This window comes from Lathyrus oleraceus, chromosome 3, assembly GCF_024323335.1.
Source record: "Lathyrus oleraceus cultivar Zhongwan6 chromosome 3, CAAS_Psat_ZW6_1.0, whole genome shotgun sequence".
NCBI classification, from domain to species: domain Eukaryota; kingdom Viridiplantae; phylum Streptophyta; class Magnoliopsida; order Fabales; family Fabaceae; genus Lathyrus; species Lathyrus oleraceus.
The window spans coordinates 497401542-497425215 of NC_066581.1; the positions used below are offsets into that span (position 1 = coordinate 497401542).

General features: G+C 37.8%; 1 pseudogene; it reads right to left on the bottom strand.

Annotated features, from left to right (window-relative positions):
- Window positions 1-17117: 17117 nt before the first annotated feature.
- LOC127131829 (cleavage and polyadenylation specificity factor subunit 3-I-like) lies at window positions 17118-22742 on the bottom strand (annotated as a pseudogene).
- Between the last annotated feature and the right edge of the window lie 932 nt (window positions 22743-23674).

Here is a 23674-nt window from a genome sequence, read left to right on the forward strand (position 1 = left end):
ATAGGGGCAGCTGTAGCACCTCAAATTTGCCCTCCTCATTCATGCATTCATTTTTTAGGTCATTTAACATTTCATATTGCATTTCATCATGTCAATCAGAATTAACTCGAAGAGGATGTCATCCAAGTCACTTTGTGGGTTCTATCTGAAGGATCAAGCTTAATGGGCTCAATACAGTTCAAATTCAACTATGAAGCCAAAAGTCAAATGTTGGTCAAATGAAGGTGAAATGGCCACGGAATGACTTGAGTTACTTCCAACATTTTCAAATAGGATCTATTCATCATTCAAAACGTTAATCTTGAAGGAGAAAAAGTTTGTTCACGAGCTGTCATGCTCTCTAGGCGAGCAGAATGGGTCGCCTAGCGAGTCCCAAGAAAAGCCACCAGAATCACCTGCGCTCAGAGGAATTTCCTGAACTGTCATGCTCGCTAGGCGAAGCCCACGCGTTTTGAAAAAAAAAGAAAAAAAAAATATATATATATATATATATATATATATATATATATATATATATATATATATATATATATATATATATATATATATATATATATATATATATATATATATATATATAATAAATAATAAATAAATAAAAATAAAAATAGAAAATATAACAGAAAAATCTTGGACTTGGACCTCTCTCATTTGAGCCCACAAAGCCACGAAAATCAGGTTATAAATTCTAAAAAAATTCAGTGGAAAAACCTTAGAGAGATTCTAACTAATTCAGAGCAACCTCCAAAGACTGAAGGGAACTCATCTGCAAAGAACCAATTCCCTCTCATATAAACCCTAAGATTGTTCTGCAAAGCCAACGGTGCAATTCAATTTCAATCGATCTCTCCAATCAGTAGGTATGTCATGTCTTGATGTGTGGATCCTTGCCCCCTGACTTTGAGTTTTGATACCCTTTTAATGCATTTGTTTGACAAGAGGTTTAGGCCTCCTACCCTTGGTTGCTTTTTGTGAGCTTTTTGTGAACTTTAATGGCATGATTCATGTGATTCTCTTATTTGGTGCAACTCTTGATTGCACCCCATCTTGTTTCTCTAACCTGTTTGTTGAGTTTTTTTTGTGAGGGCTCACATAAATCTTGAAGAGATAGCTTGCTTGGCATTCCACTTTATTTGTGGGATACCATTTAGAGATTTATTCTGATTGCTTTGCTGACTTGTTTTCTTTGACGGTGCTAGCCTGAGAGATCTCTGGGTTTCTTATTTCTTTAGTTGCTGTTACTTCGGATCTTTATCCGTGTGGTAGATCTCTTGATCCCTTTTACATCTTTTTTCAGCATTTTACCGCTTTCTTAGCTGGAAGACCTCGATAGGAGGCAATGTTTTTGTGTGTTTACTTTTGTGCCCAAAGACCTCCAAGAAGAGGCACCAATGCTAAAGACCTCCATGAAGAGGCAATTGACGGATAAAAGGGATTAGTAGTCAATCCCCCATTATTCAGTGCGTCGTTCTTTAAGATCACACTATGTGTCGATGCTTCAGAACAAAAGCCCAAGATCTTTCGTCTGGTCAGTCAGTGGAGAGGGTTTCACCTTCCTGAATCCCCACTTTTTGTCATGAGCTCACCCTGTCCAGGGTTAAGAGCTATGAGGTCTTATCCTCATTACCCTTTTGATCTTCTCACCCTGACGTTCAGTGTCAGTGGTTAAGAGCCCGTTTGATTACCTTCCATGGCTTGTTTGTCGAGGTTGATATGACCCCTCTTGACTAAAGCCCTACCTACGTATGTTTGAGCCCCCTTGTTGGCATGTTTACTTTATGCATGTTTGTTTTGTATGGTGTGATCGTCTCCCCATAGGATTGCTAGGCTTCGTATAGTCTCTCGTTTGCATGTCAATTAAGGTAGCACGGTTCCTTCGTCTAGGACTTCCTTTTTTGCATGAGCATTCCTAAAACACAAACAAACTCATTGATTTTTCTTCTCCTAAGAACACGTTAACTCCTTCTACTACAGGCGAGTAAGTCTCCAAAGGTCGAGCATCCGGTAGATTGCGTAGTAACGTCGTTCATCTAAAAAACACAAAACAAACAAAAATAGGTTAGCCGAGCTACGGTGCTCTGATTCTCAATCCTTCTTGAGATACGTATGCAGCAGGGTAGGGTCTGTGCGAGCAATAACTCTTTCTTTTCCCTACTTTGATTTTCTCTCTTTCGCATCGCATATAGGACTTTTTACACACACACTTTAAACATAAATAGCAATCGTGGATCCTGTGGAGTACCACAAACGTGAAAGGGTGCGATAACCTTCCCTTCACGTAACCGGCCCCCTTACTCAATTTTCTTTGGTTCGAGACTTTGTTAAATCTGTTCCCTCTTGGTTATGCAGTACTACCTTTCCCTCCTCTTGGGATAAAAGTACATAACTGGCGACTCTACTCTTTTTTCCTCGCCACTCTTTTCGCGTTTGTACTTGGATTTGGGAAATCCGGGGAGCGACACCCTCCCCAGGAAGTTCCTCACCACAAAAGCTCAAATTGTTACAGGAGGTGATGTTAGCCACAATATGATCAAACTGATCAACCGTTACATCATGCTCTACATAAGCTTGCCCCAATACTTTTTGCAATGCCTCTCTGTATGCTTCATATTTCATAAGCAGAGACAACACTGAAATCTTGGAAGGGGTTTGGAGAAACTGCTCCACCACATTAAATTCACTTTTCTTAATCAGTCGGAGTACCTCATCATCATCACTAGGCTTCAAACCGCTGGACTCACCATACTGACACTTTGGAGCACTAACCGGATCAACTGCAGGCACTTCAACACTCTTATTGACAGATACATCTTCTACACTCTTTGGGAGCACCGACCCAAAAACACGACCGCTACGGGTCACCTTTGTAACATCAACAATGCTTACAATAGAACTGGTCGTAGGCAATGGAACCTCTTGACCATTCTCCAACATAGTTGCATTATACTGGTACAGAATAGCCTTATCGGATGCATATGGGACTGGACCCGCTAACCGTATAACCAACGGCGATACCGATCTATTGCTGACATTGTTACTGCTGCTACTGTCAAATTGGATTACCACTCTCTCTGGTGTCTTGAACACAAGAACTATTACATTCACATCGTCACCTAAATGATGGGACTGAAGAATCTGGATCATACCTTCATCCATCAACCTCTGGATGTCTCTCTTCATAACCATACAACCTCGGGGGTTGACACTGCAGATTGCACAACCATCATGGTCATGCTCACAATCACTTACCAAACAGATATCCTTGTGCATCGTCGCCAAAGATCTTCTAATGAAACGGACATCATATACCTTGAACTCCCTAGGACAGCCATTTACAATGTTGACAGAAGGATTACCATGAGCAGGTAGTGGGTTAGCTTTGACATTAGGAGCACGGTCCTCAAAGGACACCATCCCACTTTTGACCAACTTCTGGACTTCGTACTTCAAGGGGTAACAATTCTCAATATCATGGCCAAGAGCCCCTTGGTGAAAGGCACAGTGAAGCTCTGGCCTGTACCACCATGGAAGTGGTTCAGGAATCTATGGAGGATTTCTCGGTTGCAAAAGGTTCTTGAGAATCAATGATGGATACAATTCAGCATAAGACATAGGAATCAGGTCAAAAGAGACCTTCTTCCTCTTGAAGTTTTGTTGTTGTTGATGATTGTTGGTGTTATTGTTGTAGTTGTTTGTTCTTTGCGGTGGCTGTTGTTGTTGAATGGGCATTGATTGATTGTTTGAAAATACTGGAATAACAGATGATACTTGATGATGGTGTTGACGGGGTTATGGACTTCTTCTAACATGAGGCCTCATCTGCCTCCCAACGGATACTGCATTAGTCTCACCTTCTTTCTTTCTAGCAAACCCACTGTCATACTTCTTGCTAGACGAAACCTCCTCTTAAGACAACCGTCCCTTTCGGACACCTTCTTCTAGTCTCATCCCCATGTTTACCATTTTGGTAAAATCACTGGGGGCACTGGCAATCATGCGCTCATAGTAAAATGAGCTCAGGGTCTTGAGAAAAATCTTGGTCATCTCCTTTTCTTCCAAAGGAGGGGTAATTTGAGCGGCAAGCTCTCTCCATCGTTGAGCATATTCCTTAAACGTCTCTTTGTCCTTTTGAGACAATGACCTTAATTGGTCCCTATCCGGTGCCATATCCATATTATAGTTGTACTGATTCACGAAAGCCTCACCCAAATCATTGAACATGCAGACACTCGCACTATCCAAACCCATGTACCACCTCAGAGCGACACCAGTCAGACTGTCTTGGAAATAATGAATCAGTAACTAATCATTATCAGTTTGCGTTGATTTCTTTCTAGCATACATGACAAGATGACTGAGTGGATAAGTATTCCCCTTATACTTTTCAAAGTCAAGGACTTTGAACTTTATCGGGATCTTAACATTGGGAACCAAACAAAGTTCCGCAACACTCTTACCGAACAAATCTTTTCCCCTCAAGGTCTTCAACTCCTTTCGCAGCTCAAGGAATTGGTCTTTCATCTCGTCCATCTTCTCATAAACATCTGGACCCTCAAACGGCTCGGAATGATAGATGATGTCCTCAACACGAGGTAGAGTGTGAGCAATCGGTGGTGGAACAGACATGATAGGGCTAGATGTAGGCATGGAAGAAAAAGTAGGCGCAAAACCTTCGGGCACAAAGTTGGGCGGCATTCCCCACGGGAATCCGGCAGGCATGGCAAGAGAAAAATGAGTAGCAGGCACGGTTGAAGAAACAACCTCTAAAATGATCATCCTCTGAGGAGGAAGAGTTGCAGGCGTTGGAGAAGATTGACTTTGAGCATCTAGGATTGACTCCATCATGGCAGTCAGATGGGCAATCTCGTCCTTCAAGTCTCTATTCTCTTGCTCTAGATGTTCCATGATTCGCGAATGATTGACGCGAGTATTGTATCGATGAGTCAGCTTGGCTGGAGCACAGAAGAACAACTGATAAGACATCTGGTGAAAGAGAAACCTGTATGCAAATGTTGCATGAAATGCAATGCTTGATTTTTTTTTTCAAGGAACATACTATTTTATTTGCAAATATATAATAATAACAATTGCACAATTTTGTTTGACCATAAAATCTCTTTTATTTATATAATTTGAAGGATTACACTGAGTACAATTTCAGAAACCAAAATATAAAATACAAGTGAAAAGGAGACTAATCATCCTAGGGATCCTTAACAACAATGTCACAAGATCTAGCTGCAGGCGCGTACTTCCTTAGGATGTGTCGGATCTCGAACTCAAAAGAAGTCTTCATCTGAGTCTTTTCGAGGACAAGCTGATCGATAATCTTCTTCCAAGCAACAGAAGGCTGAGGCATACTAGAGGAAGATGAAACCTATGGTTCTCTCTGTCTCTTCACTACTCGGTCTTCAAGAAGCTCAATAAGTGCATCTTTGTCCTTAGACTCAAGCTGCAACTCCTCATGCTTTCTGCTCAAAGCATGGAAACGCTCTTCCCACATATCTTTCTCTTGCTTCATCTTGGCGAGTGTGTCTTCCAACTCCTCTACATCTTGGTTAGGGAGAGTTGATGGCTCAACCACAACCATAGACATAAGTCTCTCACAAGCATACATCATCTTCAATTCTAAAGCTATCTTCTTCACCCAAAGAGTGTAAGCTTTCAAAGCTACACAGTTGCATGGACCAAGCTCGGATCTTCCTTTCCTATGCACATTATGCCAAGCATGCACAATATTCTACTTCAAATGTTGGGGATCTTTACCCTCTTGATATAAAAGACCTTCTAACAAAGTGTTATTAGGTTTGTCTCTCAAGGGGAACCCAAGTTGACGACGAGCCAAAGCAGGGTTGTAGTTGATTCCTCCTTGTGTACCAATGAGAGGCACATTAGAGAATTCACCACAACAATCAATAATCTCCAAACTACTCAATGAATAATCATACCAAACTATATCATCATTAGTGAGAGACATAAGTCTATGAGACCACCTTAGACATTGTTTGTTCTCCACAAAAGCAGGCGTCTGAGGCAAGTGCGAAATAAACCACTTATACAGAAGAGTAACACAACACACAATAGTTCCACCACCCTTAGAATTACTTAGATGCAAAGAGAATTACATATCACCTAACAGAGTAGGCACAGGATTCCCAATCAAGAAGATTCTAATGGCGTTAACATCAATAAAATTGTCAATGTTAGGGAACAATGCTAAACCATAGATGAGCAAGATAAAGATGGCTTTGAAAGCGTCCATACTACTAACTTGAGCAAAAGCAGTAGCTCTACCAATGAGAAACTCAGAAGTTAACCCAAACAACCCTCCTTTCTTCACCCAATGAGCCTTTATCTCAGACTTCTTTAGATGAAGAGCTTCAGCTATAATATGAGATCTGGGAATCTCCTCCAATCCACTAAAGGGATCAAACATAAGGCAAAAAAAGGTCAAAGGATGAATCAAGTCTTTGTCAAGATCAATCATCCATTTTGGTGGATTATGATTTTCACCTTATCAACACCCAAGTTCCATTGATATTGACAAGACTTGATTGGATCAACCAAGAATCAAGGGTTTGTTGTGAGTTACGAGCATGAAGTCTGGGTAATAACCATCCCAAAGGAGTGTACTAGGGATAAGAACCTGTAGATCATGTTCTAAAAATTTCCCAGAGTCTTAATTCCATCTATCGAATATTACAGGTTAGGATGACTAACTCATCAACCCATAATATTCTCAAGAGAAACTCGTCTGAGTGTAGTATCGCGTAACAACTGTTATCAAGTCTACACCTGAACAGTCTTCGCACTACATCCTAGATAGGCCAAGAGAGGTTAAATGTTCTACGGTCCTCAGCTTCTCGGACCCCAAATCAGAGAAAGTAATGCCTAACCACAAATAACTTGTGTGACATTCATAACTTCAAAAGGGTTTTCACTGAGTGGATGGGTCTCAAGCCAACTTGTTAAGGACTAATCCACATAAGTCGAACATGACTATACCATCCTCCTATCTTAATTGCACTCAAGTTTGGGTTAGAAATTATCTCACCACTCAGAGATCACCAAGCACAACAAGCAGATTATATCATACAAACAAATATACATACATCAAATATACAATTATATACACATAAAAAAGTAGGCTAAACCCACTAGAGACTACTCCCCAGCAGAGTCGCCACTTAATTTCTGTAGCGGTATATTCATGATCATCAAGCTATAGATAAGCTAGATGTCAATTAAACCAGAGTCGCCACCGCGCTTTTATTGTTTCCAAGGGAAAAGGGAAAAGTACGAACAAAACCCAAAGATAAGAAGTTTTCAAATCAAAACTAATAAAATGCCAGAGATTACAGATAAGGGGGTTGGTTACACAGAGGGAAGGTGTTAGCACTCAAAGTGTCCTAGGTACTCCTAGGGAGCCCTTTTTTGTGTGCATATTATCGTGCCTCGGAAAATGGAATACGACCTAGCAAAGCGCAATCGCACGCTCGCAATGATGGACTGAACAGAGTCGCCACCGAACTTTATTTATTCCTAAAAGGAAAGGGGAATATCGATAAAATCCAAGAAAGAACGATAATGATATTGGTCGTCGCAACCAAATCAGGGTTCGGGAGTCGATTACGCAAGGGGAAGGTATTAGCACCCCTCACGTCCGTTGTACTCAACGGGAATCATTAGGTTAGTTGTGCGCATTAGTGTTAGTTGAAATGTTAGGATTTTCGAGTTATTAGGTGAGAAAGAAAGAATAGAAGTGAGGAGAATGTTTTTGGATTTTTCAACGAAGGACTAAACCTAAGTTTTTTATTAGTGGGCCTGACAAGATTTACAAATCCTGCTCCTATGTATCTCAACAGAGAAATCAAGGCTTACGTAGTTCTGGGTAGAAAAATGTTTGTTTGTTGGTCGATTTTAGCGAAAGCTACTTTGTGTCAAATCGGCGAAAACATTGTTGGACTGCCCAAAACAGGTGGAGAAACATTGCCTTGCATTGTTTTGAAACAAAATACCTTTCATTTGAGAAAAGGTTTAAGAGGTCAATCGCACGGCGGCGAGAAAAGAAATTGATTGGTTTGATGTGTTTTGAGTAATGGCGAGAACTTGGATGGGTGAGATATCCATCTCGAATCCTAGTCTCAGGAGTGCGTGGTATCCACCATGTTCCATTTCCATCTTATTTGCAAAAGTGTTTAATAAGGATTAAGTGTTTTGAATTTGATTGAGAAAGGGTTTGAAGAAACCGCATTGACAATTTTAAATGACGACGAGAGTTAAGATAGGCGAGGCATCCACCTCGAATCTTAATCTCAGGAGTGTGTGGCATCCACCACGTTCCATTTCCATCTTTATTGAAAAGGGTCTTTAAATATGAATTAAGTTTTTTGAGTTTTTATTATGAAAATGGCTTGACGTTGGATCAAGCATTTGATGAAGGTTTTAAAGAAATGGAATAGAATGGGAGGAAGAAATGGATTGATTTGTTTATTGAGAAAATACTCGTCGTTGGATCGAGTCATTATTTTTTGATCTTTTAGAAATGGTTGATTTTATTCTTGTGTTAGTAACTAGCCAAACAGTCAAGCAAATAAAGAAGAAAAAAAACAGTAAAATTATTACACACCATGGGAATGGGGGTACATTTTATCGAATGGGGATTCAAAATAATGAAATAATTAAATCGGCTCCGATCAAACGAATAAAGAATGCATGAGTGTAAGTGCAAGGGAACTGTCTCATTGTAAGAAGGCCCAAGAGTAAGCCATGTGAAGAAAATAAATAACACAATAAGTTGTATTTACAAAACACTCAAAAATTAAATTGAAAGAAACAACATCGGGACGTGCACGAATAAAAATCGGGATGCGAGGATGCGAATCAAAGTCGCATAACGCAATGACGTGCAAGGCAGATGGAAATTGAAAAGCAAACAAGAAATCTAGATAATGTGTTCAAAGTCGGTTTGCACATATTGACAATAATTGAAATGTCATATGCGATTAATCGAAACGCGGCGAAATTCTATTGTTATCTCGATAAAATAATCATGGGTACACAACATGAGAATTGTTGAATCCATAAATTAAAATCGATGTTTAAACAATAAAATAAATATTGAAATTTACAAATGTCGAAGAAATGAGGATAAAGCATAAAAGATATTAAAAGAGATAGAATAAATAGAAACAATAAAAAATAAATCATGCATAACACCCAAATACGTCCCAGACAAGTATCGAACCCACAACCAAGGGGGGATAAATTAGCTCCACCCCCACCAGACCAAGGGTCAACATCTATTAAGCCACGAACGAAAATGGTACAAAAGGAAACGGTAATCAACAAAAAAAACAAAGGGGTACATCGCGGGCCACGGGGTATGGATCCTCAAAAAAATAAAGCCCAATCAACGTTTGGACCGTGTTGAAATCGGGTCAACCAACATTAACCAAAAAAACTGGCCCACATGGAAGTGAACATGGGAATCCAATGGACAGACCCTAGCCCCATGGCTGTTGGGTGTAGATGACGAGGCCAATCATCATCAATGCTAGCAGGCAACAGTTAATGAAAAGCTGTTTGCAAGGAGAAGCCAAACGACTTTTAATAATATGCCATTCACCTTCCCAACAAATAAACTTAAATGGTTTAAAACGTTAATCAAAATGAGCATTCTTATATATTTTTTTAAAAGCATATTCTACTCATAAAGAGGAACAGACGGTCATAGACAAAGAAAAAACACAAAACGTGAGGAAAATCCAAGGGGAATCCAAGACACATAAAGAACAAGGAGAAATGTTACAGAGTGTGAATCAAAGAAAACGAACGGTAAGAGAGATTGACAGAAGGAAAATGATGTTTACCTATTCGCGGAGATGTCAGCGGCGATGGAAAGAGTGATGTTGGATCGTCTTCTTCAAATGCTTTCCCTCCCATTGGTTTCTTCCAAGCGCATTCACCCGCCAACTTTTCTTTCGATATCGGCTTCGTCTAAACGGCGTCAAGATAAAGTTCTTGGGTCTTTTGAGGAACACGCTGCCTCCCGTTGTAGCGGTGTATTCGTCGCTATATGATTTATCGATTAAATCACAAGCAAAGCATACAATGAAATTTCGAGTCGCCACCGCACTTTTATTTATCCAAAGGACTGGCTAAAAAGCGAACAAAAGCCTAAGAAGTTTTACACGTAGAAAACTAATAAAAAGATCAGAGAGTCTGGGTAAGGGGTAAATTACGCAATGGGAAGGTGTTAGGCACCCACTACGTCCTAGGTACTCCTAGGGAGCCCTTTTCACACTTGTTGTATAAAATTGTTATTTGTTATGACATAAGTATTGTGCAAACATGATTGGGATGATGAGAAAAGAATGTACAAGTTAGTTATTTTTGTGTTCGAACGGATGAACCCGCTGCCTACGTACCTTCCATCAAAGGTAAGGATCAAAACGCCGTAGTTCGGCTAAAAGATTTCCAAAAGTTGGTGGATTCAATTTTAAACACAAGCACTGAGGCTCTTCATTATCAATGGGAGAAAACTCGACCAAGACCAACATCCACCATGCAAGGATAGCTTCGACGTACTAGATGGGTTAGCCCTGTTTTCAGTACGGAAGTCTTACTGTCGACTCACTAAGGATAGGCAAGATTTACATCAACCACAATGATAATTGAAACCTATGGCTAATGCATGAAAAGATTAACAATGGACAGAGCCAAAACAAGTGAATGAGTGAAGTTAATTGATTGTGATTATGAAAGTGGAGTCAAAGTATGATTAAGATTGATTCAAAGAAGTATTATGAAATGGAGTTTGAAAAAAGTCAAGGACTTGAGTCCAGGTTTTTAATTAGAAAAAGCATGAAGATGTTTGCACAACACTTATGTCAAGTTTGAAATCAAAGTGTGAAAAGGTTTAGGACATAATGAGGATGAATGGATGAAGATGGATTGTAAAACTTCTTAGAAGGTTCACTTCTTGAGATCATATAGGAGATGATTCAAGTGTGTCCTTTGGAATAAGCAATGGATAATAACAAACAAACAAGAAAGTCAACAAAAGCGGATATCGGATGCCAATCACTGGGCTTATACCAATCTCCTAAAACAGAACTGGATATCAGAAGCCACTCAATGGTCTTACACTAATCTCCTCAAAAGTAAAACAAGAGTGAAATATGGAAGTCAACTGCCAATCTATCTGGACTTAGGTTAACTCCACATATGCTCATAGGAAAACCAATGCCACATTACAGGGACTTACAATGGATCCTCACATACAAGAACAGAAGCAACACATGATCATAGGAAAGCAAATGCCAACTTACAGGGACTTACAATTGCAACCTCTCATAAACAAACAGAAGCAAAACATGGATGTCAGATGCCAATCTGTCTGGGCTTACTCTAACCTCCACAGTATGATCCTAGGAATACAAATGCCAACTTGCAGGGACTTACAGTTGTATCCTCACATACAAACAAACAAAGCAATATGTGATCATAGGAAAGCAAATGCCAACTTACAGGGACTTATAATTGCATCCTCACAATCAAACAAATGCATCAAGCAGAGACAAGATGAGTGGCCAAGGTGATGGTCTTATACTCACTTCCATATCATAGGAGCAATGGCCAATGAATGGTCTTACAATTGTCCTCAATGGGCAAACAACAATGATAATGTCACAAAGACAAATGAGATGATTATGCATTGATGAGCAATTAATGATGATAAATGCATAGAGCATACAAGCAAACATGTGCATATGAAGCAAGTGATCAATCAATCAATGAATATCAATCAGCACACTCTATAACCAAACAAGGAGGCTCATACAAGAGGGTTAGGCACTGAGGCCAACTGGAATAGGGTCAAAGATTGCTCTTAACCTTGCCATTGAGGGGCTAAGGTGAAGCAGATGAAAGGAGATGAGGGGTGTGCCTCATTGCTCTTATCCCTGATCAGGGAGAGCATTTAAATATCAGAAAGTGTGGGAGTTCAAAAAGTAGGAACTCTCTCCACATTATTGACTCGATAGATCTTGGGTTTTGATCTCAATGCTACAACCATGTAATGGGAGCAAGGAGAAGACTCACTGAATAGTAGGGGATAGGTTGCTTATCCCTTTGATCTACCAATTGCCTTATTTGAAGGACTTTTCCTGCTTGGGACAAATATAAACACACACAAGCATTGCCTCTTAAGGAGGACTTCAGACAGTTGCCTGGCCAAGTAACAGGCCAGGTCTTCCAGACTACATGAAGATAAGGAATTATACCTCAAAGCAAATTGCTAAATAGCAAAGCAAAGCAAGTTCAAAGAACTTAAGCAACTAATGGTACCTGAAATAGTCAAACAAATCAGTACACAGTTCAACAGTTTAAATCAGAAGGAGGTAGAAACCAACAATCAAAACAGACAGTCAAATGTGCAAAGCACAAGGCACAAGGCTTATGAGCCAAGCAACCTACAAAACAAAGAGGTTAGCACACGATAAACAAATCAAGCTTAATCAAATTGGAATGATCTCTTTGGAGCATTGGTAGTTTAACCTGAAACATGAACTTAATCATAAGCCAAGAAGACCACTAGGACAAGCCTAGGGTCAAAAATAAATGAAAAAGTCAAAACAGCAAATGAAAGTCAACCAAAATCAAGTTCAAATATTTAAGAAGCAAGCACAATTAGTCTCAAGTTCATATCATGCATTATCATCATTTCACAAACAAAAGAAGGTAAAGCATGGCAAATTGGTGCACATAGAAGTCAACAGAAAGACTTGCATCAAAAGTCAACTCAAACATTTTCAAAAATCACCAAATAATTCATGATCAATCCTAACACCTAGCATGGTAAGCATGTAAAATTTCATGACAATTGGACAAGTGGAAGGCAGTCAATGAAAATCATGAAGTCAAAGCAAATTTGAATATGCTCAATGAAGTCAACAGAAAGACTTAGCTCAAAAGCAATCATAATCAATTCCAAAAATTATCAAATAATTCAGGGTCAATCACAATCCATAACATGACATGCATATAAAATTTCAGCTCAATTGGATCATGGGAAGATGGTCAATTAAAATCAGGAAGTCAAAACAATTTCAAGTATGCACAAAGAAGTCAAACAAACATGTATCAACTTCAAAAAATCATAACTAAATGAAAACAGATTATAAATGAATGGGATCAACACCAATGCAAAGCTCAAGATGTCTAGTATGCACATGTAAAATTTCATGATCATCCAATAAAGTATGAGAATTTCCCAAATGGAATGGCAAGATGTATCACACAAAGTCAACAATTGACTAGGCAGGGGAGGAAAATCTCAAACAATTAGGAAATGGCATAATTAATTCCGGGAAAAATCACAAGTCAACTAGACATATAAGAGAAGGTTCATGCAAAATTTCACATCAATTGGAGGTCAGGAAGCATGTCAACAAAAATCATGAAATTGCAAATCATTGGTGTGACACAAATTGTCACACCCTACTTCAAAAATTCATATCTTAACAACCACACATGATAAATTCAAAAACTCTACATCAAAACAAACATGAATGAGTGTAGATTAACCACAAAAAATTTCAGGGGCATTGGATACATCCTCATAATTTCACAAAAGAATTGGCAAAAGGTATCAAATATGCATACATGTCAAGAAACCTAATACCATTTGAAAAATCAGCCAACCAAAAATTCAGCAAAAATCATGATAAAATACTAGACATTCAGATGAACACAATGCTGAAATTTTCATGGATTTTGGAATTAAAATGGATGAGATGTGATTTTTTGTAAAATTGTGTCAAAATGAAATGAATAATGAAAACAAATATTATTTAACACATGATTAATTAAGTAAATTAGGCCCGGTGGCAGAATGGTAATTAACGGCCAACTTAAATGAAACGGTGAGTATTGGTAATGATGTGGTACGCAGCAATTCAGCATGGGCGATGCAACAGTACAGTTCATGCAAGACAAACAAAGCCAACAGACCAATCGTGTTTTAAAGAAAATCTGGAAAATGGGGTTTAGGGTTTCGCACAGTATTTAGGGTTTGAGCGTGTACAGTATTCATCATCATACCCAAAAATCGCAGCAGAAATTTGTTCCCAGAAATTAACAACAAGCATGGCAATCGAAACAGCAAACCAAGTACATTCATAATATAGCATCCATTATCATTAATTTGAGCTCACAAAAGAGAAAGAAGCAAGAACAAGTTCATGAGTGAAACTTTAAATCCATGTAAGTCAATGAATATCCAACCATTTCATGCAATCCATAGCTCATCAAAATCAGCAAGGCATAAACTATCTAAAGCATGGCACGATTTGGAAAAAGGAGAGGTTCGAAATGTTACCAAGATTGAAGAACAGTTGAGTTGTAGTGGTTATTTGGCCTTCAATGCTCGAAACAGATGTTCTTTATGCTTTGAAATGATGGATGATGAAGTTATTTCAACTTAAGAATGCATGAGATAGCTCGAACCAGAACCTGCCATTGTTGGAGCTTTGGATGAAACAGTGCTCGAAATGCTATTCCAGTAGGAAAATGAAGCTTGCAATCAACTCAAAATGGTGAGCACATGAGGAAACTATCAATACAGCTCGAGTTCTTTTGGAAGTTTGAGCAGAAATTGCAAAGATGAGAAAATAGTGATTTTGAGAAAATGAGTTTTTTTGTCTGATAGATGGCTGCTGCTAGGGTTCAGAATCACAGAAAATGACTTATATATGGACTGTTTAGCATTAGTTAATGATGTGCTTAGCTTGGTTAACTTAAATGAAGCTAAATGCCAATTTGCTAATCTTCCAACATATGCATATGGGGTGTGGAAGGTCTGCACGAATTGGGCCCCAAACAGGTTTTAAACAACATTTCCAACAATTTCTAATTGGCCAAAGTGAGTAAAAATTGCTAAATCAAAAAAGTCAACTTTTTCCACACTTGAATTTAAATAAGACAAGTCCAAAAATGCCATTTTGCATGGTAAGGTTTTGGTGAATGATGAATGAATTTTTGGAAAGAGGGGAACAAATGGAGCTTGTAGGAAAAAACCCCACTAAATTTGGCAAAAGGGTTCATGAGATATGGCCTTTTGAAGTTCAAGAATTTGTGAAAATGAATTGATCATATCTTGCCAACCATACATGGGAATTGAGAGTTCTTGGACTTTTTGAAAATGGGAGAACAAGATCTTCAACTTTCATGTTGGGCAAAAATTCATTTGAAGCTTGTATCATGATGTAAGTTTAAGATCAAGAAGTTTCCATTTTTGGCAAATTTGAATTACAAGTCAACTTTCTATTTCTGGAAATTTTCTGATTGACCTCAAATTCTTCCATGATGAGGTTTGGCATGATATATGAGGCTTGTATAAGCATGAATGAACTCCTTCAAATCAATTTCATCCATCAAATCACTGATTAAATCCACAGTTGACCAAGTTTGACTTTTTCTAGGGTTTTGCATGATTGAACCTCTTCTGATGAATTCCAAACCCTAAATCCTTGAGACCTTGATTCCAAATGATGTCCCAAGTTGTATGAACTTTTGATTATTGATCATGGTGCCCAAATTCTGCAAGAATGGCCACCATCCACTACAATGACTGACTTTGACTGATTTTGACCTAATTGCTGATGATTGCTTCAGCTGCAAGCAACAAGGTTAGAATGACAATATTTTTGTACTTTTTGGTTAGTAAACATATGAAAAGCAAAGATATACAAGTGCAAAGCATGCTTGGTGATCAAGAACCAACTCACAAGGCAACCTACCCACTAGGAGGGAAGCTAGGGCATGCAATGATCCTTGAGGCCATGATATGGTATGATATGGGCCATGAGGGATCTTAGGGCCCAAAATTGGGGTCTTACACCCGTTCTCTAAACTTTCCTCTTTTTCTTTTGATTTTGTTGAGGAAAATTATTAGGGTTTTTTTCTTTTTGAACAGTAGCCACAAAAATTCTTGGGTTTTCTTTTGATTTCTAAACCCTCTTATATATGACTAATCTCCTTTCTTTCTCTCTATTGTGTTTCTTCAGAGTAGTGGAGCATGTTCGTACAGACGATGCTTGGAGTTTTTGTCCTCATCCCCAGTTTGTGGTCCCTCCTTCAATTCCTCTCCATTTCCAAAATTTCACTATTGGTAAGAAAACGTTTCACCACCGTAACTTACTTAGCTGAAAAGTTTGCATTTTTTTTAATTAAACTGATTTTTGTGTGTTTGTGTCGCAGGAGCTTTGATGTGGATTTGGTTGGATCACATTCACCCCACCTTGTGATGATAATGAATTGATGTTGGTATGTTGAGGAGTGCTAACATTGTTTTGTTGAAGGGAGCTCAAGGGAGCCTGTTGCAGAGAGTTCGCAGAATTTCCTTGCCCAACGTCTACACTATTACTTGGTTGAATTGTATTCAACATGTTTTATTATGTTGTTGATAAACCAGACATAGAACTATGTTGCCAGTTCGCGGTATTGTTCTGCTGTATAGCTGCTGCAGAAGCTTGCATGTTTGATGGTTGCATCTGAGAGATCATTTGTCTTCGGTGCATTTGAACTTCCATTAGATTCTGCTCTCGATATGACATTGGAGTATGATAGTGTCTCTCCGTTCCTCAAACCTAGTCACACTAGAGAACAATTTCCTCTCACCAACAACTTGAGGACTTGATGATAGAGTGGAATTTCCTAGAGCTTCAAAGTCATCTAGGGAGAACGTGGGAGGATCATCACGAGAAATAAACTGAGAGTGGGTTGATATGGAAAGAGCATAATTAGAAGTAGCTTCAGCGTTTAATTTCTTTCAGTTCCTTCTTTGCAAGTTGCTTCCTCTGGCTTGCACGGTTCTCTATTTCATCCAAAAATGGGGCCAGTGCTTCAGGAGGTAACATCTCACTCAAATCAACTTCACAAAGCTGAAAAGTTGTGGTTAATGGAAAATGACTTAAGAAATCGATACCGCCTTCTCATAGCCTCAGATTGAGTAACTGTCTCCAATTGTAGAATTCTTCCACTTATTCTGTGAGGGAGCTTATCATAGCTACCATAATGGTGCAGTAAACACTTGGTGTTCAAAGGATGAAGAATTAGATGTTGCCCATCAGCAGCCTGATAAAACTTGTAAGAGTCATTTTCCTTTGCATCTGAATCCTATCATTCATTGAAAGGGTGTAAGTCAAACATTTTTTTGGCAAGAAGAGAAACATAATAGATAGGCGTATTCTAGAGTTCCTGATGATTTTGCCAATACTCATCAAAGATCAGCAGTAGCTCTTGTGCTCGGCCAAGAGCAACGGCTGGAATCAACACACGCCCCCCTTGAGAAATGGTCGAATGAATAACATCAGTGAACCTCTTTTCTCGTGTGTGTCGGGGCTGATGGTGTTGTACACCATAGGTAGATTCTATAATGCAGACATCAGGTGAAAACTGTGGGGTTTCTGCAGCTCGAAGATGTCGGTCTTCCTCACGTGAATAGTCTCCTATATACAACACTCTACCACTTGCAATGTCAACCATAAACATAGCAGCACCAAGGACATGGCCTGTAGTGTAACACTAGAATCTAATATCGTTCACTTCAAGCGTTTGATGGAAATCAATAACCTCAATTTTATCCATGGAGCGATTAATATCCTGCTCATCAAAAGCATATCTTCAATAGAAACCTTACTGGCTTTAGCATAATCAGACGACAAGAGCTTGTAAATCGCCTTCGTTGCGTATGTCATGAAAATATCCCTTCATTTGCAAATAACAAAGCTTTGTACCGAGGACTCTCATGTATTTATGTATTTATGTGATGATACTTTTAAGGTTACGAATTAATCACCCGCCGTGAAAATGGCGGTTGTGAGTGAATGGATGTGATAAAAATGAATGAAGTAATTGAAATATGAATGAGCATGGTGCATGAATAAATGGGAGTTTTCCAATGTGAATGAAGAGATATGAATGCAAATTTGAATATGACATGTAGAAATACAAAATGGTGAATATGGATGTAAAAAAATCTTGGACATGAATGAAATGATTGCAATATGAATGAATATGTGAGTTCTCAAATATGGGTGAATAAAGATTTCCCCAATGTAATGTGAAAAATTCGAACATAAAAATGGATAATATGAATGTGGATCGAAGACATGTGGACAATCATTTTAATTACGCATGAATGAATGGGATATGAATGAATTCGTGGAAGTCTTTAAACATGAACGAATAAACAATCTTCCAATATGAAGTGAAGAGTTTAAACATGAAATGGGGAGTATGAATATGGATAGAGAGGTACGTGTGGAGTTTCGAATCTCGAATGAATGAAAAATAAAAAATAAAAAAAATATGAATGATTATCTAATGTAATGTCTGATGCGATCAAATGAAAAGGGATTCCAAATCTTGTTTGACTGTGGAACTTAATTGTCTTAGACCAAAAGCAAAGGCAAAACCCAAAAGTCATGGAATGGCAAGTGATAACATCCCCAAACAAAGAATGTAGGTCGGTAGCCTCATGACCAGATGAAAAGGTCATGAGCATTAATGCAAATGAATCATCGACTGGGAGAAAGTTTCAGGGTCAAAATCAGGGTATGACACATATGTGTTTTTGTACAAAATGATGTTTGCAATAAATAGACTGGAGGAATGAGAAAATAATTCATTAATTATATTTTTGTGTTTGACAAGACCTTCGGACTTGTGCCTACGTACCAACATAAAATGAGGGATTAAAACCTCGTAGTTCGTGGTAACAATTTCAAAGTGAATGCATTGCTTTTAACAAAGTTTAAGTTTAACAAAGGCACAAAATGCCTAAAAAGGTTTGAATGAGTGTTAGTTCTTTTTGTCTTTTGAAATTTATAGTCAAGTATAGTTAGGTTCATTTACAAGTTTGATTAAGAAAAAGAAGTTTGAAAATGCAATGGCATAAGGCCAAAGTTTCTAATTTGCAATATGGTCTGAGTTTAGAAAACAAACACAGGCAAAGAATATTTTAAAATGAGGGAGAGATTTGAAATTAAAGAAATGGGGAAGAGATGAAGAGACTAATCCTAAGCAAAAATTAAAACTTAAGAGTTGAAAAGATCTGACCAATGGGGTGTAATCCAATAGACAAGAATGACATATAGAAACCCAAATTTCCCTTGGACTTTAGAATCAAGCAATATCAATACACAAATAGCAAGATGAAGAGCAAGGCATCAAATAAAGATAGCCACATCCAAGCCTAGCAACTCGATGATCTTCTTCATAATCTCCCATGTATCAGATGAACCCAAAGATAGGCACTAGGCACATGTTCAAAGTAACAGCTCCAATAAGACCATGTAGCAGATGAACTCAAATGGATCTTCAGTACTTGCTTCAGATGAAGTTTCAATTCACAAGCACTTGGTTTCATGAAAATTGGCATTGGCAGAGTCCTTTTGCATAGGGAGTGTTGCCTAATTCTAATTCCAATGTCTCAGATCCAATCCAACAGTCCACACAAATGTCTTTTAGGGTTTTTGTTGTTATTATGTACATTAAGGTCAAAAGACCACGAACACAAGCAAGTATATACAATCACAATATAATCACAAGATAAGGCTCAAATGAGCAAAGTCAAAATGGCATTAAGGTAAACAAGTTAAATGGTATGAATAATGGCAAATGAATAAAGACTTAAAAATTAAAGTGCATAAAAGTAAATGGCTTGAAATTAAATGTTAGTTGTTAGTTGATTAGAAGTTAGTATTGCTTTTGCTTTTGTTTTGTTTAAGTCATTCTTTGGAGAACACTCAACCCATTATTCACAAGCATGGATCCTTGAACCAAGACATCTTCCAAAGGAAGGAAAAAAGGCCAAGTTTCCACACAATACCATGAAAGAGGGGAGACTTACAATCTCACTTACTAGAATGCTATGCCTTTTGTGTCAACAATTTAGCGCTATGTTAAGCAATCGTAATTTGACTTATGTAGAAGTCACAACTATTTGAGACCGGGAAATAGAAATTTTAGTGTTAATGCATGTTAGAGATATGGTATTATGAACCATACTCCTAAAACATACCACACTTAAAAGAATACGCAAAAGGGGTGGACTTAATCTCATCCACACTTATGTTGATTTTGCAATCAACTAACCTTAAGATATAGAGACATCATAGGTCCATGAAATGAATGAGAAGAGAATGGGATTAATATGAAGAGGGAGGGCAAATGGAATCAACACAAATTGGTCAAAGGAGGACTTTTATCAAATTAAAATCATTCATTCATTTCGGGAGATGAAATGTACATTTCATCAATCCCCTAAATCTAATGATTTTAACTCAACAAAGTCAAATCAACCTTGACCAAGGCCCAACAACACAAGTCAAACTCAACAAGTCAATATCAAAAGCTCAACACAATTTATTTTGCAATTAAACAAATAAAATCAATTAAAAAATGCATTAAATTAAATTATGGTTGGTCAAAATCCTAAAACCTCATCAAAACACCAAATAAATGGCCATGAGATTTATCATAGGTCAAACAAGGTCAAAGAACCTTGGAGAAAAAATTTCATTAATTTTGGAAACTTAAAACTATTTTTAAACAATTAAAAATATTCACTAAAACAATTAAATCATGAAAAATATTAATAATGATCCAAAAAATAATTTTAATTCATAAAATGAAAGAGGAATTTATTTAAATTTTTTTGGTGAAACTCTCATATTTCTTGGATCAGTATTAAAATTAATATGAATTAATGAAAATAAACCAAATAAAAATAAAAATCAGAAAATAACAAAAAACGTGGACCACTTGATCTCCCTCATTAATTGAGGTGACAGATTAAGTGTCTCCTAGCGTGCGTTCCACAATAGACTTTAGTCAATGCGCACTAGGAAAGGTAATCAGAACTAAAGCATGAGATTAGAACATTTAAAATGATCTTATGGCTCAGATGAACGCCAGCACACCACCGGAGCTAAAGCTCCGGTCTCTTTCTCCGGTGAGCCTCATCGGACTGGTTCACTCTCAACCATCACCAAAATAAAAAAGAAGGACATGAATTTAAAGTAAAAATGCTCAGGAGCTCGAATCTGACATCAATTTCTCCTAACTCCAAGTATATTGAAAGATACAGGGAGTTGAAATTTGAGGATCATGATCTGAGTTGCTTCGATTTGACCTCAAAGCAACTCAATCTTGTTGCCTACATTGGTAGGACTTCAGACAACCAAAGATCAAGAAGAATTATGGAGAATTGAGTGATAATCGAAGAGATGAAAAATTCTGAAAATTACCTTCAATGCAGGTCTTTATGAACAGGGTCTTGCTTCCAATTGCTCTTGATCTTGCTCTGGACACTTAATGGAATGGAATTGAATCAACAAAAGGCACAAGACTCTTGGAGATTTGAATCTCAAAACAGCGGAGATTCAAACTCAATTTCCAATGGAAATTCTCAAGTTTATCCTTTGAATGAGAGGGTTTAGAGCTAGGGATTCAAAGCCGGCGCGCAGGGTCCTTGATTCTGAGCATGAAGGGCTCTATTTATAGGTCAAATGATTGTTATTTTCACACTTGAAATTAAGTTCCAAAATTAGCAATGTACATTTCATGGATGTATGGGCGTGTGATATGTAACACCCCGAATAAAATAAGAGAATTATTTTAATTAAGTTAATAATATATTTAATAATTTAATTAAATAAATTGAATTATTGGATTATTATTATTATTATTATTTGGAATAATAATTATTGGAAAATATATAAGTTGGAATAAGGAAAAAGGGTTTCAATGGTTGGTAAAGAGTTTTCACGTGAAACAGAGAAACGGCTGAAAGGTGAAAAGTGGAGAAAAGGGCAAAGAGGAAGAGCTAGAGAGCAAAGGTTGAAGAACGGAAAAGCTTGAAGCTTAGAGAGTGCCGGATTATCTCAGGTAAGGGGGGTTTATCGTCGTTTAATGGGTATTATAGATTAACATGTCATGGGTAGTGATAGCCGTTGAATTGACCCTAATTGGGATTATGAATGCTGGAAAATTACGTTGGATGAAACTGTGTTTAGGCTGTAATTGAATATGTGTTTGGGTTAGTTGTGAATTTCCGAACGTATAGCTTTTTACGGAATTGGAATCGGAGGTCCGGAAGTCCTCCAACGGCGGAAAATGCGGAGAACTCTGCATTCTGCCTTGTGTTAGCGCAGGAACTGCTGTTTTGTCTGCGTTAACCGGTTAACCCAGGGTGTTAACCGGTTAACACTGTTATAATTGTGAAAATGTGCTGTTTTGCCTGCGTTAACCGGTTAACCCAGGGCGTTAACCGGTTAACACTGTTGCGTTTTGCCAAAAAATGTATTTTGTCCTGCGTTAACCGGTTAACCCAGGGCGTTAACCGGTTAACACTGTTGCAGAGTGGGAAAATTGATATTTTTAATGTTGTGAACATAATTGGTGATTAGCCTTTTATCGTTAATTTTGATGAGTAATTCTGTTGGGTTATGTTATGAAGTGTTGATATAAATATGTTGATAAGTTGTGTTAAAGTTGTTGAAAATACTGAGTTGTAGGCTTGATGAGCCAAAGTTGATTATAAGTTGATTTTGTTGAAAATACTGAGTTGTAGGCTTGATGAGCCAAAGTTGATTATAAGTTGATTATGTTGAAAACCTTGTTGTGTTGCTATTATGATTATGTTGTCGAAAGTTTAAAGTCGTGTATGCCATGTACATTTCATATGCATTAAGTCGGAGCTTTGCTCACACCACGTTGGCCTGGATTGGCAAAAATCGGAGCTTTGCTCACACCACGTTGGCCTGGATTGGCAAAAATCGGAGCTTTGCTCACACCACGTTGGCCTGGATTGGCAAATTTTAAGTTGAAAGTTGAAGGCTTATGCCTTGATGCCCACTAAAATGGCAATGATTTTAAGTTGGGAGTTTTACTCCGATTGGTACCACATGCATGACGAGTCGAGTCTCATTTGAGTTGCATTTTATGTTGTTATTGAGTTGCATTTTATGTCGTTATTGAGTTGCATTTTACGTTGTTATTGAGTATGATATTTGAGTTGATGTGCCGTTACTAAATGCATGATATGATTAGGGTGATTAACGTGTAAATTTACTTAACATAACATGATAATTTATAATGTTTGTTATATCGATTGAGGAACTCACCCTTACAACTATTTTTCAGGTAACGAGCAATGAGTTGAGTAGAAGCTAATGCTTGGAGTCTAGTGTAGTCTACTTAGAGGGTCGTGCTCTGATAGATGTAACATCGGGACGGGATGTTTTAATTGTTTTATTGTTGATTGTTGAACCTTTTTATCTGTAATATGTTATATGTTGGAATGGTTGGTTGATTTCTATCCGCTGCGAATTTTGCAAACAAAAATGTTAATGTTTATTTTGATTAAATAAAGAGCATGACAGTTTTTATGGTGTGAAATGTTGTGTGACACCCTTGGTGCATGATTACTCTGATATAAATATTTGTTGTTGTTATTAAATATTTGGGGTATTTTAGAAGGGTGTTACATTAGTGGTATCAGAGCAGGTCGGTCTGTCCGGCCAGTTGTCGTGTCGTTACTGTCTAACAATTGTGTAATTGTTACTAGTCTAACTTTTAAGTTGTGTTGTAGTGATAAGTTGAA